This window comes from Engraulis encrasicolus, chromosome 11, assembly GCF_034702125.1.
Source record: "Engraulis encrasicolus isolate BLACKSEA-1 chromosome 11, IST_EnEncr_1.0, whole genome shotgun sequence".
NCBI classification, from domain to species: domain Eukaryota; kingdom Metazoa; phylum Chordata; class Actinopteri; order Clupeiformes; family Engraulidae; genus Engraulis; species Engraulis encrasicolus.
In genome coordinates this window covers 51,369,780-51,383,662 of record NC_085867.1, presented here as the reverse complement: position 1 = coordinate 51,383,662, position 13,883 = coordinate 51,369,780, and positions in this window count along the sequence as shown.

Genomic DNA, 13,883 nt, shown 5'->3' with positions numbered 1-13,883 from the left:
TTTTCATGCAGACTTCACCAAGTTTGCCTCTTGCGTTTAACCTTGTCCCAAGTTCTTCACCTGTATTGAAATGCTTTTGAGCGGATTGCCAACTTAGCGACTTTGTTGCTAGGTTTAGCGACTTTTGGTGAATCTGGCGACTTTTAAAAACTCCTTTTTTCAGTGACAAAATCTTTAACTGTGCCACCATCAGTTCTGCTCTCCAAAAAGTAGGTGGCATTGCTCTTTTGTATTATGGATGTAGCCATGTGGGCAAGTTTTCTAGAGATCGGTGTGTCGTGTGTGACGTAATACGTAATATCATCTAGCAACTTTTCAGCGAGCCAACAGTGACTTTCGCAGTTTTTTTTATGTGGCAACACAGTTTTCAGCTGATTGCCCGTGGTGTGTGGGCCCAGCCGAACGACCACACCTCTCACCTGTAACTTGAGGCCATCGACTTTTGCAAAGCCAATGGCATTGTCTTGTTGTGCTTTCTGAACACTCTGCACACACAGATTGCAGGTAATGCACAACAATGTCTTGCCCCTGTGCCCCTAGAGTACCATTAAAATTCTGCGACTGAATAGTGGATAATAGCTCAAACTTGTACATTTATATGGCCACTCCCCTCCAAGATCCAGCAACACCATCCAACATGAAGTCATGGTTCTTCAGGCCAAGGATATGGCCTTTTGTGCCCTTCATCTTTCAAACTGACAGCTGGTTGTTTGGCCATAGTTTACCTGCCTCCTGATGTTCAAGGTGACTGTGGAAACAGAAAAGCCCCTTCCCCAATTCAGAAAAAGTTCAGGCAATATTTGTAGACTCTCCAGTCTGAGGATGAGGCCTTCATTCTGATCTGACCTTTACTTAAATCTGCCCAAAAAGAGAAATAAAGAGGCAACAACAACACCATGTATTTATGTAGCAAAATATCCCAAATACAAAGTTGATTCAAAGTCTTTCAAATACACATACACATTCTTACATTTTTCTAACCCTAATACACACTAGCATTGGAGACTGCCAAGAAAGCGTGAATAGTCTGGTGTTCACGTGAGTAGTGACAGACACACAGACACACAGACACACACAGACACACACACACACACACACACACACACACACACACACACACACACACACACACACACACACACACACACACACACACACACACAAATAGTGATAATAGCCCTAAATTAGAGCAGTCTGGGGGCGATTGTAACATAGCCTAATTTCATAACTTAAGAACTAGTAAGAAGCCTGTAATGTTACTTATCTGAAAGGCATTATCAAAACTGAAGGCTGTGATGGAGGGATCTTGTTTGCAGACACTTTTCAACTTGAGGTTGTGCTGTCTCCGTTTCTCCCATAGACGGTTCTCTTCTCAGCCTACCTCTCCTGTGTAGCCTTATCTCAGCAGGTAGGCTATTACTGGCGACAAAGTACTAGGTTGGTCTCGGACAGCTAAGAGCATCTTCCTTCGAATGCTCAGTGAATTTCTCTCAATCCACTTATGACATGGTAATATCGCTACCACTAGTAATACCACTTAGAATGCATTTAAAACAATCCAAAGTTGCCCAATTTGAACTAAATTCTACTGTAATGTAATACAAACATTTACAAAAAAACCTACCCAATATGTTTATTTTTACCTGCAGGTTGTCATCCTAAACAGCCCAATTGGGTGGGAAAATGCTCAATCAGGTAGACCTCTCTATGGACTCTACTCTAAAGATTGCTAAAAACTTCAAGCAAGTTACTGTCATGAGCACTCTCTCTCCCTGGTAGCAACCTTCATTGCATTCAATTATCTGCCACTCTGCTCACTCTCTCCCTACTCTGCCTAACGAGCTCCACCTGGCTCCGCCCTGCTCTGCTCTTGTTACCTGGCCAGCTGCACTGCATTTCCCACTCACCATCCTCACCTTGCCTCACTCTGTTCTAATTACTCTGCCAGCTGCACTGCATTTCCCCACTAACCTCTCCCAGTATATCAAGCCCTGTTTTTCAGCCAAGCCCTGTCAGATCGTCTTCATGCCTGGACCAGTAACCTGCCTGCCTGTCTGCGCTCTGACTCCTGTCTGTGATTCTGATCCTTTCTTGACTGCCTCCTTGTTCTACTGCCCCGACTATCCCGACCTGCCTTCTGGATCTCGACTACCCTCCGATCTTCAGCCCCTCCGGTAACTCGATTCTGCCTTCTGTCTCTCACCACGATATTTGCCCAGCCCTGATCTGTACTTCTGCCTGCCATTCATATTGCTGTTGTGTGTGTGTTCCCCCAGGTCTCCGACCACCAGATGAGCGAGCCCAGACGCTTCACCACCCTCAGCCCGATACGCCGCTCCATCACTGGGGGACACACACACTAAGCACTTTGGACTGGACACCCCCGGACATTTGGTGACCCCCGGAGCCCAGGTAACCCACAGGACCCGGAAAAACCCCAGAGCCCCAAGCACCCCTGGAACCCCTGACACCCCTGGCACTCCTAGCACCCCTGGAACCGGAACCTCCCAAGACCTCACGATCATCTCACTCCTCTTCCCCCCTGAACCCCTCAATAAAGAACTCTGAATTTGACCTTGCGCTCTTGGGTCCTCTTCTGTCCGTGACAGTTACTATATAAGTAAGTGTGATATTGTCCATGTAACACACTGTTGTTTAATGTTAAAGGGTTGAAAGGACAATAATGTTATTTTCCTAAAATAAAATTTTTATTTTTTTCCATGAATCCTTCCCTCATTGGGAACTCCCCAGAACTTGTGTGATTGTCTTACTTGTGTGATTTTTTTTAGGCATGTGATGAAAACTCTTCCATACAGATCTGCCCAACAGCTATTGTGTCATTACAAGACATTCAGGAAATGTTCTAGTTGATCACAGGATGACATCAACAGGAAGCTTTCCGTCACATCAGGTGCCGTGTACCAAAACACAAAGTTCTATCTGAGAGAAACAAAGGCCACTCCTAGTCAGTCTGTTGAAGAGACTGTCCCATCTTTTGTTCAGTCAATGTGGTTTTCTTTTCTGCACTTGTCAGCACCCCCCCCCAACGGAGTCTGAATGTTCGTGGTGACATCCCATGTCCCTTAAATCAGACTGAAATTCAAGGCTATGCTCAGGAGTGAATGCCCCCTAAACCCCAAAACACTGCACTCACCATCCCAACCTGCTCGTTATGGCTCTGCAGCCGGGACACTCCTGAGGAGCATTGTGTCCATTTCAGCTTTGATTTATCGAGTTGTTGTTGTGCAGTTGCACCTTTGGCCCAAACCCTAAACCACTAGGTTTGCTTACCACACGGGCCATCAGCTGTGAGAGACACATCTGTCTTGGATGATTACGAGGTGCCTGTGCAAGGAACAAAAGCCACTGTCTCAGCTCTGCTAAAAAGCTGAGGTTTGAAGCTTCCTTGATTTTGGGATTTTGGGATTTTGACCTCTCTCCCTAGCCTGGTAAACCAGCGCCACCCGCTGGATGCTGAAGTTTTTCAGCTAACGAGTGGGTCTGGCCTTGGATCTGAGAACGTTTGAACGCTGTGCCCTGAGTCAGGCAAAACCAATCACAATGCAGCTATTTGTTTTGAATCAAAGCGGGCAGGGTTTTTAGGGAGTGACGACGAGCCTCGTAACACCGTTGGGAAAGCACATCAACGGCAAAGATCACCGATTGGTCAGAGTGCCAGCGCGGTTTGAAAAAACAACAGGTTGTTCTCATTAACAATCTTCGGAGGTATCGTTCATTGGGGCCAGACTAAATAACTCCGCTCTCACATTTAGGCTGGTTTATCAGGCTACTCTCTCCCGCTAATCCAGCCACTCCCTGTGTCTGGCGGCAAAGTTTAGTAGCATGTTTCATCGCAACCGCTGAATCTCGCCACTTAGCCAGATGCCCAATTGACCCGTTTACTGTTTGTAAACAGATATGACGTAATTTGGCTGTGTGCACATCGTTGGAGCAGAATCGACCATGCATCGTTCATTTGTATAGAAACTAGCCAGGTGTTCGGTCACGATAACTTCAGATATGCAGTGGGTAAATGGGCATTCCTGATGATGTCCTCAGTCCAGTCAGTAGTTTAATGTCTTGTGACAACAAATATCTCATATGCTTCTGGAATAGTCTCTTTGACGGAGGTCTTCCTGCACCTGTTCGTCCCCCTCAGGGCGCGAACGTGCAACCTCGTCAACATCGGTTCGTAAATGGGAGGCACAGTACCATACCACTGGACTAAAGGACCAGTCCCCCAGCCCAACGGCATCGACACTGTATGAAGCTTTAGGAGGGAGGTTTAACGTTCCGTGCCAACTCTGCTAGTTAGCCTCCGTTACAGCTCTTTCCTCTCAAAATAGCATAACAAGTGTACTTTTCGTAATCTCTATTTTTTTTATTAACGTACACGCTTCAGGACGGCAGGTTCTCTCTTAAGGGTCTGCACTGTCTGTTCGTGTGTGTGTGTTGACAGCCAGTTTTACATACAGCCTCCCCACTCCCTATTTTACCCATGCCTGCAGTTCACCTAGGGGCCACTGTCGAGAGAGCGCAGCCCATTCTTTCTGAATGGTCAGCACTCCTCCGTTGGCGCCCCTAGAGTGTGGTACCATCTGGAAGAGTGGAGTCTCTTGCAATACCATTAAAACCTCTCTGGTGTGTTGGAGTCAACGAAGCGCACGCATTTAGTGAGGACGTAGATTCTGAGCGGGTCAATAGCACCAGACTTAAACATTGTGTAGCATTCCCGGCATCTTCACTTTTTAAACACCATGTCTTCTGAACTTGAAAAGTGCAATGACATTAACAACAAATGAAGCAAGGCGATTTCCAAGGATGATTTTAACAAAGACTATATTCTCGAGCAGGCGTAACAATCAAAGAACCCAGCAAATCTGTAGTCCCGCAACGGCTGCACAATGATATGAAACAACAGAACTGTAGTTTCTGCATACTTCACTTCTTATTGTACTTCTTATTGTAATATACAGAAACTACAGTTCCACACTGCTGTTGGCAATGTGCAGATTCCCTTGACCGCACATACAGTAAAATAGTTCCATTCCAATGTCGGCTACTGAGGATCACTACGTCACAGCTAGACTGTTTTTTAGTATTGCAACATCCCAACAAGGGTCTGCAGACAACCATGAGTTTGGGCCTAGTACAGCATTGTGAAAACAGCTTTGGCAAACTGCCTATACGGCTGCTGTTAGATTTTCCACCACAGTAAAGGAATAAAAAGAGGGGGGGGATCCCCCATCATGCATCTTTGAAAGGGACACTGTGTGAGATTTTTAGTTGTTTATTTCCAGATTTCCAGCTGCCCACTTAATAATGTTACCTTTTTCATGAATACTTACCACCAGCATCAAATTCTAAGTATTCATTATGACTGGAAAATTTGCACTTTTCATACATTCATTTCATTCTCCATGGTCAGCCATTTTTAATTTTCAAAAATAGCCATTTTTAGCTGCAAAAATGACTGTACTTGGACCATACTAGAAAATATTTGTTAATTACTTAGTAAACTTTCATGTAAAGATCAAATTTGACAATAGGCAGCCCAGTTTCAATGAGCAGCTTAGTTGCAGTACCTTTTTTGACCATTTCCTGCACAGTGTGCCTTTGAATAATGCACTTATTTCAGTGAGGTGTTCCTCTCTGATTTAAAGATAGCAGATTCGTCTGTTAAGATCTGAGCACACATCTTTGCGGATTCTTCTGTTAAGATCTGAGCACACGTCTTTGCCATCTCTGTGTTTGGTGATGGCGTCAGGGCCAGGCAGGCTGTGTTTACTGTGGAACGGTCACAGCTGCTTTCTGAATCAGGAATGCCTTGGCCTCGTCTCCACACACCAGGGGCTGAGGAGCAGAGTGGCCCAGAGGCAGAACCAACGGCCAGGCAGTGGAGCGAATGGCCTCAGGGATGCTGTGTGTGTGTGTGTGTGTGTGCAGGGAAGCTGACAAGGGGGGACAAAGGGGTAAGTTGCCCCAGGCCCTTGGAGAGAGGGGGCCCCAGAATTGGTCCTCATTACATTGCATGTATTGGGTGAGGGGGCCCTTTCAGATGACTTTGTCCCGGGCCTAGAAAAAGCCGTCATCGGCCCTGTGTGTGTGTGTGTGTGTGTGTGTGTGTGTGTGTGTGTGTGTGTGTGTGTGTGTGTGTGTGTGTGTGTGTGTGTGTGTGTGTGTGTGTGTGTGTGTGTGTGTGTGTGAGCGAGAGAGAAGTGTGTGTGTGTGTGAGAGAGAGAGGTGTGTGTGTGTGTCTGTTTGGATGGAGCTCGGCAGTCTGTTTTCCTCTGTTTGGAGAACCTAAGCCCTCCGAGTGCAGAGACAGTACCTGAGCTGTGAGATCATGTTCACCCCAACAGATGGCAGAGCGAGACAGAATGCATACGGACAAACTGGGGATGGTCACGTTCACACCAACACACACACACACACACACATTTCAGTGTTCTTGAGCCTTCACACAAGTGCAGTAAGAAAGACATGCAAGCTATTCCCCCACTTTTTTGTCCCACATAGCAGTTGAGACGGGAGGAGAGGGCTGTGTGTGTCCCGTTGTTCCAGGAAAATAATGTTTACATTCCCCCCAGAGGAGCGACAGACAGAGAGAGAAAGAGGGAAAGATGGAGGAAAGAGGGAGATCCCACTTCCCACCTTTCCCTCCACCCACTCTGTTACCCTCTTGTTGTGAAATCCATACCTCTATTTCCATACCTCTCCCCCTCCTCTATACCCTCTCAGCGTACATGCCCCTCATGACAGCGGTCACGAGACTAGGACCTGGACCTAATGATGTATGTGGCAATATGTTGGGAATGTTTTTACATCGGTCTCACCACCATCATTCCTGGGAATTGCATTTAGCCAGGTCTCAGCCAAAATCAAACATGGAAAGCAAATGAAAAAAAAACATAGTTTTTTGTTAGTTTGGTTAGCTTCTTGCTGCTAATTATCATGATACGCAATATTTATTTTTAATTTTATTTTCATATTTTTTTTGTGTGTATGCTTCATTTTGTCTGGCTCAGTCATCTCTAAATCATCCTTCTTCAGGGCTGTCGTTGGCTCTGCCTAGCCCCCGCCCCTGCCGTGTGATTGGTTGGCATCTGTGCAGGGGGGGTGGAGTGTCAGGGCGTTGAGGTGAGACTACACTGTCTCTCCCTGCAGGTGAAATAGTCACGGAGGAACAGAGAGCTCAAACCTCAAAGCCGTTCACTTTGAATGCAGATGCAAGTCTGTCGCTGACAAGAGGGCTTAGGTTGGGAGAAGAACAATGCAGAAACAAACATAGCAAGAGAGCTGAAGAGAGACCGAACAGTAGAAGATTAAAAAAAGAGACCGAAGGTGAAAAAGGGAAAGGGAGAGAGACAAAAAGGACACCACTTTGGAAAAATGGTGGCTAGACTGTATGAGAACTCAATGGCAAGATGGATATGCAACTGTTTGAGAACTCTTCTAGTTTGGGAGGGGAGAGCACTTGATGCTGTCTGAATGAGTAAGAGAGAGAGAGAGAGAGAGAGAGAGAGAGACAGAGACAGAGACAGAGACAGAGACAGAGAGACAGAGACAGAGAGACAGAGAAGGAGACAGAAGGACTGAGGGTGTAAAAGAGGCTGAATAAGGGGATGCAAAAACTATCAAGTCAAGAGAGAGGAAGCTAGCTGTCTAAAGGCAATGAAAGTGAAAGTGACAAAAAGAAGTCAAACATGGCGTAGTCCAAGTGCAACCAAGGAGCCACAGCACACATGAACTCAGCAGAGAGGGGGGAAACTTAGTACAATAAAATGATACAGAGAATTAAAAAGGACAGAGTAAAACAGAGAGATGATGAGGTGTGTGAACCATCTTGGCAGATTCAGGACAGAAAAGATAAGTGAGTGAAAAAGAAAGGAAGAAGGAGGAGGAAAAAGAGAGAAAGAGCAGAAGTGTTCACCGTGGATCCCCCTGCCTCCCTCTGGACCCTGCTGTTGCTGCTGCTGCTGCTGAACACATGATGTCAGACTCTCATACTCACACACACACACTTACGCACACACACACACACACACACACACACACACACACACACACACACACACACACACACAGACACACACCAGCATATGGTTCTGTTAGTACTGCTGAGAGGGAGAGAGAGAAACACTTATCAGAGAGAGAGAGAGAGAGAGAGAGAGAGAGAGAGAGAGAGAGAGAGAGAGAGAGAGCGAGGAGGGGAGGGGAGGGGAGGGCCAAGGCAAGGGAAGAGAAGAGAAGGGGGCTGCCAGGAGGAGGGAGGGAGGGAGGGAGGCCTGAGATACAGGGAGAGAATTGGAAAATGAGAGAGAGAGAGACAGAAAGAGAGAGGGAGGAAAAGAGGGAACAAGGAAAAAGAGGAATGACTATCTCCTAAGGGATGAACAGTGGGAGTGCCTGCTGTGTATGGGTGGAGTTTACATCAGTTTGCCCCACCCCGAGGCTAAAGACGCCTCCCCTGCACAGCTGTGGACAAGCCAGTCAACAATCTGAATAAAAGTCTGAATCAGTGCACACACACTCAGTCATAGTAATAGACAAAAAAATCCCTTAATCTCACTGCGAATGTTCCCATGTATTTCTCTCAGTATCTGTATCTCAGTGACTGTATGCTATGGTGAATGGCAGAGTGCGAGTGGTAGTGTGGGGTAATAAATATGCCAGTTTGTCTAAATGATTAGTAGGTTGCCCTCAGACATGGAATGTACACATTCCTCCATGAACCCTTCGTATTTAACATGGCGAGGCTAAATTATGACTTCACTGACATACCTATTTGCGGTTCTACTGACAGAGTGACTTGTGTTTTCATGTCCCATCTTCTAGCGTAGACACACCTAATTGGAGCATGTAATGAGGCCATGGTGGTGAAATAGGTTGCAAATGACTGCTAGTTACCAGCATTTACAACATGAAAACAACGACAGGTTCTCATATTACTCAGGCCTACTATTTTGCATGCAAGTATATGCATGCATATACATTTGCTTGCAAATAAAAAACACATATTTATATAAGACTTTATTTTATCGGTTCATTTTAATGTATCTACATGTATCAACGTGTAATAGGATGTATTTACACTGTACTTAACTGACCTCAACTCCAACCATTACCGTACAGTACATAATGATGCACACTGTTACTGCATACTGTGAACTCAATTGCACCTCACACAACAGGCTCCTTAAAATGCAGTGTATGTTGTAATCCAATTGCTATTAACAAAACATGCATGCATGAGCTAGATTGGGAACGGCGTCGAGAATGGCACTGCTTAAGATCTTCCAAGGCGTCCTCCATACTGCATTTATGCCGAGTAAAGGTCCTTTATTAAAGAGGCTGGGCCTGGACGTGTTTTTTGGTGAACTGACTATTTTTTTCTCTTCTTTTCTTTCTCACAGAGCTAAGGAGGAGGAGTGGAATAGAAGGCTGGGATGTTGCTCAGCTTAATTACAGTGCCGACAGCTCCAGGCGGCGAATCAAGCGCTGCAAGGATAACAGTTTGCAAGGATTTCGGTTTGCAAAGTCACAAGGAGTCAAGTCGCACACTCACCTTCACAGACAGCGTCAGACACATGTCTTTCGTCAAGGTATCGGTTCTGAGAGGGACTAAGAAGACTGCTGGGCTTAAAAGGATGAGGGACCCTTGTGTCCGTGAGCGCCCCTCTTTGTGTAGGTTCTCTACGTGATGACAAGCTGTGTGTGTGTGTGTGTGTGTGTGTGTGTGTGTGTGTGTGTGTGTGTGTGTGTGTGTGTGTGTGTGTGTGTGTGTGTGTGTGTGTGTGTGTGTGTGTGTGTGTGTGTGTGTAGTGATGATTTATCCCGTGTGTGTGTGTCATGTATGGCCTGTTAAAGCCCTGTCCTCATGAAGTTTCACTCATCATTAATGTTTGCTGACAGACACAGTGAGGTCATGTGTGTGTGTGTGTGTGTGTGTGTGTGTGTGTGTGTGTGTGTGTGTGTGTGTGTGTGTGTGTGTGTGTGTGTGTGTGTGTGTGTGTGCGTGTGCGTGTGCCTTATTGCTGACCACCCTTGGTGATGATGTCACCGTGGTAATGTCACGGTGATAGAGCCATATGAGGTCATAATTCCCGTTTCTACATCTGTAGTGCAACCTTTTCTTCCAACCATGACTGACATCTCCAATGACCTATGGGGAGTGTGGCGGTCCCCGCCCACTCACCGCCACAGGCTGTGGTTGGACGGCCAGTGATGATTCCATCCCCGCAATTGGCCAGGAGAGCATTGCTAATGAGAACGGTGTGAGTGAATTATGTGAGTGGCGTGCAATCTTCATGCGTTCATCCCATCCCTATTCTGAGCCACAGAGGTGCGGATTGTGTCTCTGAGACTGGAAATAGAGACCTGTATAATCCGACTGGAATGATGACACACATTCCCCCAGCACTGGCCCGTCCAGCAACTCCACCCTCAGACCCAGCCGTCAGGGAGAGAGGAGAGGAGAGAGGGAGGTGAGAACAGAGGAGAGGAGAGGAGAGGGGGAGGCAAGAGGCGAGGAGAGAGGGAGGTGAGAACAGAGGAGAGGAGAAGAGAGAGGGAGGTGAGAACAGAGGAGAGGAGAGGAGAGGGGGAGGCAGGAGGAGAGGAGAGAGGGAGGTGAGAACAGAGGAGAGGAGAGGAGAGGAGAGGGGGAGGCAAGAGGCGAGGAGAGAGGGAGGTGAGAACAGAGGAGAGGAGAGGAGAGGGGGAGGTGAGAACAGAGGAGAGGAGAGGGGGAGGTGAGAACAGAGGAGAGGAGCGAGGGAGGAGAGGGGTAGAGGAGGAATGGAGTAAAGGAAGAGAGATGTCACATCCTCTGTCGGCTGGCACACCAGGCAGACATAGCTCACATAGCAGCTGCTGAAACTGTGTATTGTATGTCTGTTTGGTAGGCCTCAGAGCGGGTACAACTGGGTGTGTGTGTCTGTGTCTGTGTGTGTAGGGACAGAAGTTGAGACTGCAGGAAGGCAGCAAAGCTGAGACACAGCAGATTCCTCTCCATATCAGGGTGCTCAAGAAGTAGATTGAGTTTAGACCGGATGAGTTTGTGTATGACATTTTGTGTGTGTGTGTGTGTGTGTGTGTGTGTGTGTGTGTGTGTGTGTGTGTGTGTGTGTGTGTGTGTGTCTGTGTCTGTGTCTGTGTGTGTGTGTGTGTGCGTGTGTTTGTGTGTGTATGTGTGTTCACATGTGCACTCATCCACCTCACACGGACAAACGCACACACACGCACGCACGCACACACAGACACACACTCACACAATCTATTTATGGGTCTTATCTATGAGGTAACAGCAGTGGTGGACGAAGTACACCAGTTATGTACTTGAGTAAAAGTACAGTTACCTTGCATTGAAAACTACTCAAGTAAAAGTGAAAGTATTCACCTCACTTTTTTACTTGAGTAGAAGTACAAAAGTATCTGCCGTCAAAAATACTTAAGTACTAAAAGTAAAAAGTAAAAACTTAAAAATGAAGCCTTTGGTGCAATTTTAATATTTACGTGTTGTAGGCCTAGTTTGGTCATATCTAATTAAATATCCTCTGATTTGCATAGGCTATACCATCATGTTAGAACTAGGCCATAACAGGCCTCAGAAACACTGTGGAGTAAGTCCATGGATGTTATAGCATCAGAAGTTCATTTTCACCTCTCTAAACATTTAATACTGACCCTAACATGCCCAAAAGAACACATGAAAGGGCCATTAATATTAAGAATGATTAGGCTGAAATTGATTATATGCCTATTAGAACAACTACTACAATACCCCCCAGCCGTAGGCCTACAGTCCAGTATAGGCCTACTTATTTGTGACAGCAAGGAGTTAGAGTAGTAGCCAATAAAGTACTTTATGTTTAATTTTTGTTATAATTATGGTTTTGGTAGACCTCTTCTTCTTCTTCTTCTTCTTCTTCTTCTTCTTCTTCTTCTTCTTCTTCTTCTTCTTCTTCTTCTTCTTCTTCTTCTTCTTCTTCTTCTTCTTCTTCTTCTTCTTCTTCTTCTTCTTCTTCTATGTTATGTTAAGGTTGGCTTAGGCCTATGTATGGACAAACAGACTTCTTGCGATTCTAAGCTACCTTTAAAGATAGGAACATCTTCATATACTTGTAATGGTCTCTATTTACTAGATGCCAATGATTTGCAATAGCCTACTTGATACAACTTAATTGGAACACGTATCTGTCTGATCATGAAAAAGCCTTTTGTGCCTGTGCACATCACTGGGCCAATATTTAGCCAAAGTCCACTTTTTCTCTCTCTCTCTCTTTTTTTTTTTTACTTTGTTACTGTTGTTTTTTACAACCTCACTTTGGTGGTATTGCCAGTGCTTTTCATATCCACTGTAGCCTACTGACCTGACTTAAGGGAAAGGATACATGTTGATACATGTTGCATGTAGCCTCACTTTGCAACAGGTGGGCATGGCAATCCTCATGTAAAGATACAAACCCTTTACACAAGCCTCTTTTCCATAAAGTTGAAGCAAATCATTTTTTTGTGACAGGGGAGTCTATTAGACAAGTATTGATATCCCCAACTACTTCAGAAAATACTGCAATGGATTGAGGGGAAAGAATGCTATCACGGAGTTGTGCGCCTGGATGGTTTGGAATAAGCAGCATGTTTAGGCATCCTGTGTAGGCTACTTGACTCAAGAAACCAACACGCTACAAAAGCGGCAATTATGTGACTCTATTGTAAGCCATAATACAGATATAGCACAGTAAGTCACATAAGCAGTAGGGCCCAAGTATCAATTCGCTGATTATTCAGTTCAAACGCGATGCCTATCTGACAAATTTCGTCTTGTCAGGCGAGTGCAGCCTGCAAGCTAAACCTCTCCCCTCTCACACAATACGACGCGCAGATTAATACACTCTAACAACGTTATTGTCGCCTGCTTTATTGTTTTGCTGTGCTTTCCGCATGTTACTAGAAAGTACCGTTTCTTCTTATTTCAATTCGTCTCGCAAGTCGCAACAGTGGACACATCAGTGGTCTTGCTCTGCTCGCTTTCCTTCTAAAAGTAATTCTGTACAGTAGAGCTTGTTGTCACGTGACACATTACAACCAATCACAATGGCGAATCTCTGAGTCTGCCAATCGGATTCAGTTTCACTTTCTTCACACAAGCGTGAAATCTCAGATTTCATTTGACCAGGGCATTAAAAATGAATTAATTCACCTGCCGTGTATCGCCTTAAATTAAAAAAAGGAACGAGTAAGGAACGAGTGTTTCTGTAAATGTAACGAAGTGAAAGTACTAAATTTCGCTCTGAAATGTAGTGAAGTAAAAGTATAAAGTCTTACCAAATAAAAATACTTGAGTAAAGTATGAAAGTATGAAAATGTTACTTAAGTACAGTAACGAATTACATTTACTTCGTTACTGTCCACCACTGGGTAACAGTTACAGTGCTGGATTGTTGTGAAACACATAGCACTTTAGCGATTAGCCCCACTCCCACATCTTGTAGTTGCTGAAGGGTAGTAAATCTACTTGAGTACTGATATTGGGAGGCATCCACGACCTCTGGGAGTTTACAGGAACTGTTCAGCGGAGATGGATATGTTAATGATGTTTTGGTAATGATTTTTTTGAAGTGGTACATACTGTGACACTGATAACTGAATAGGGCAACTGAATCTTATCGGTATCTGGCATTACCTTTCTATGTCCCGGGTGGGCCTTATTCTGCCACCAGCATTCAGTGACTTCAAAACCAAAGCCAATTCCCATAAGACCCCATTCATTTGTCCTCTTGGGTCTTCTTATTATACATTAAAATGGACCTCAAATGAATATGTGTCAACAAGTAAATCACACTTTAAAAACAAACAAACAAAAAACAATGATGCTTGAT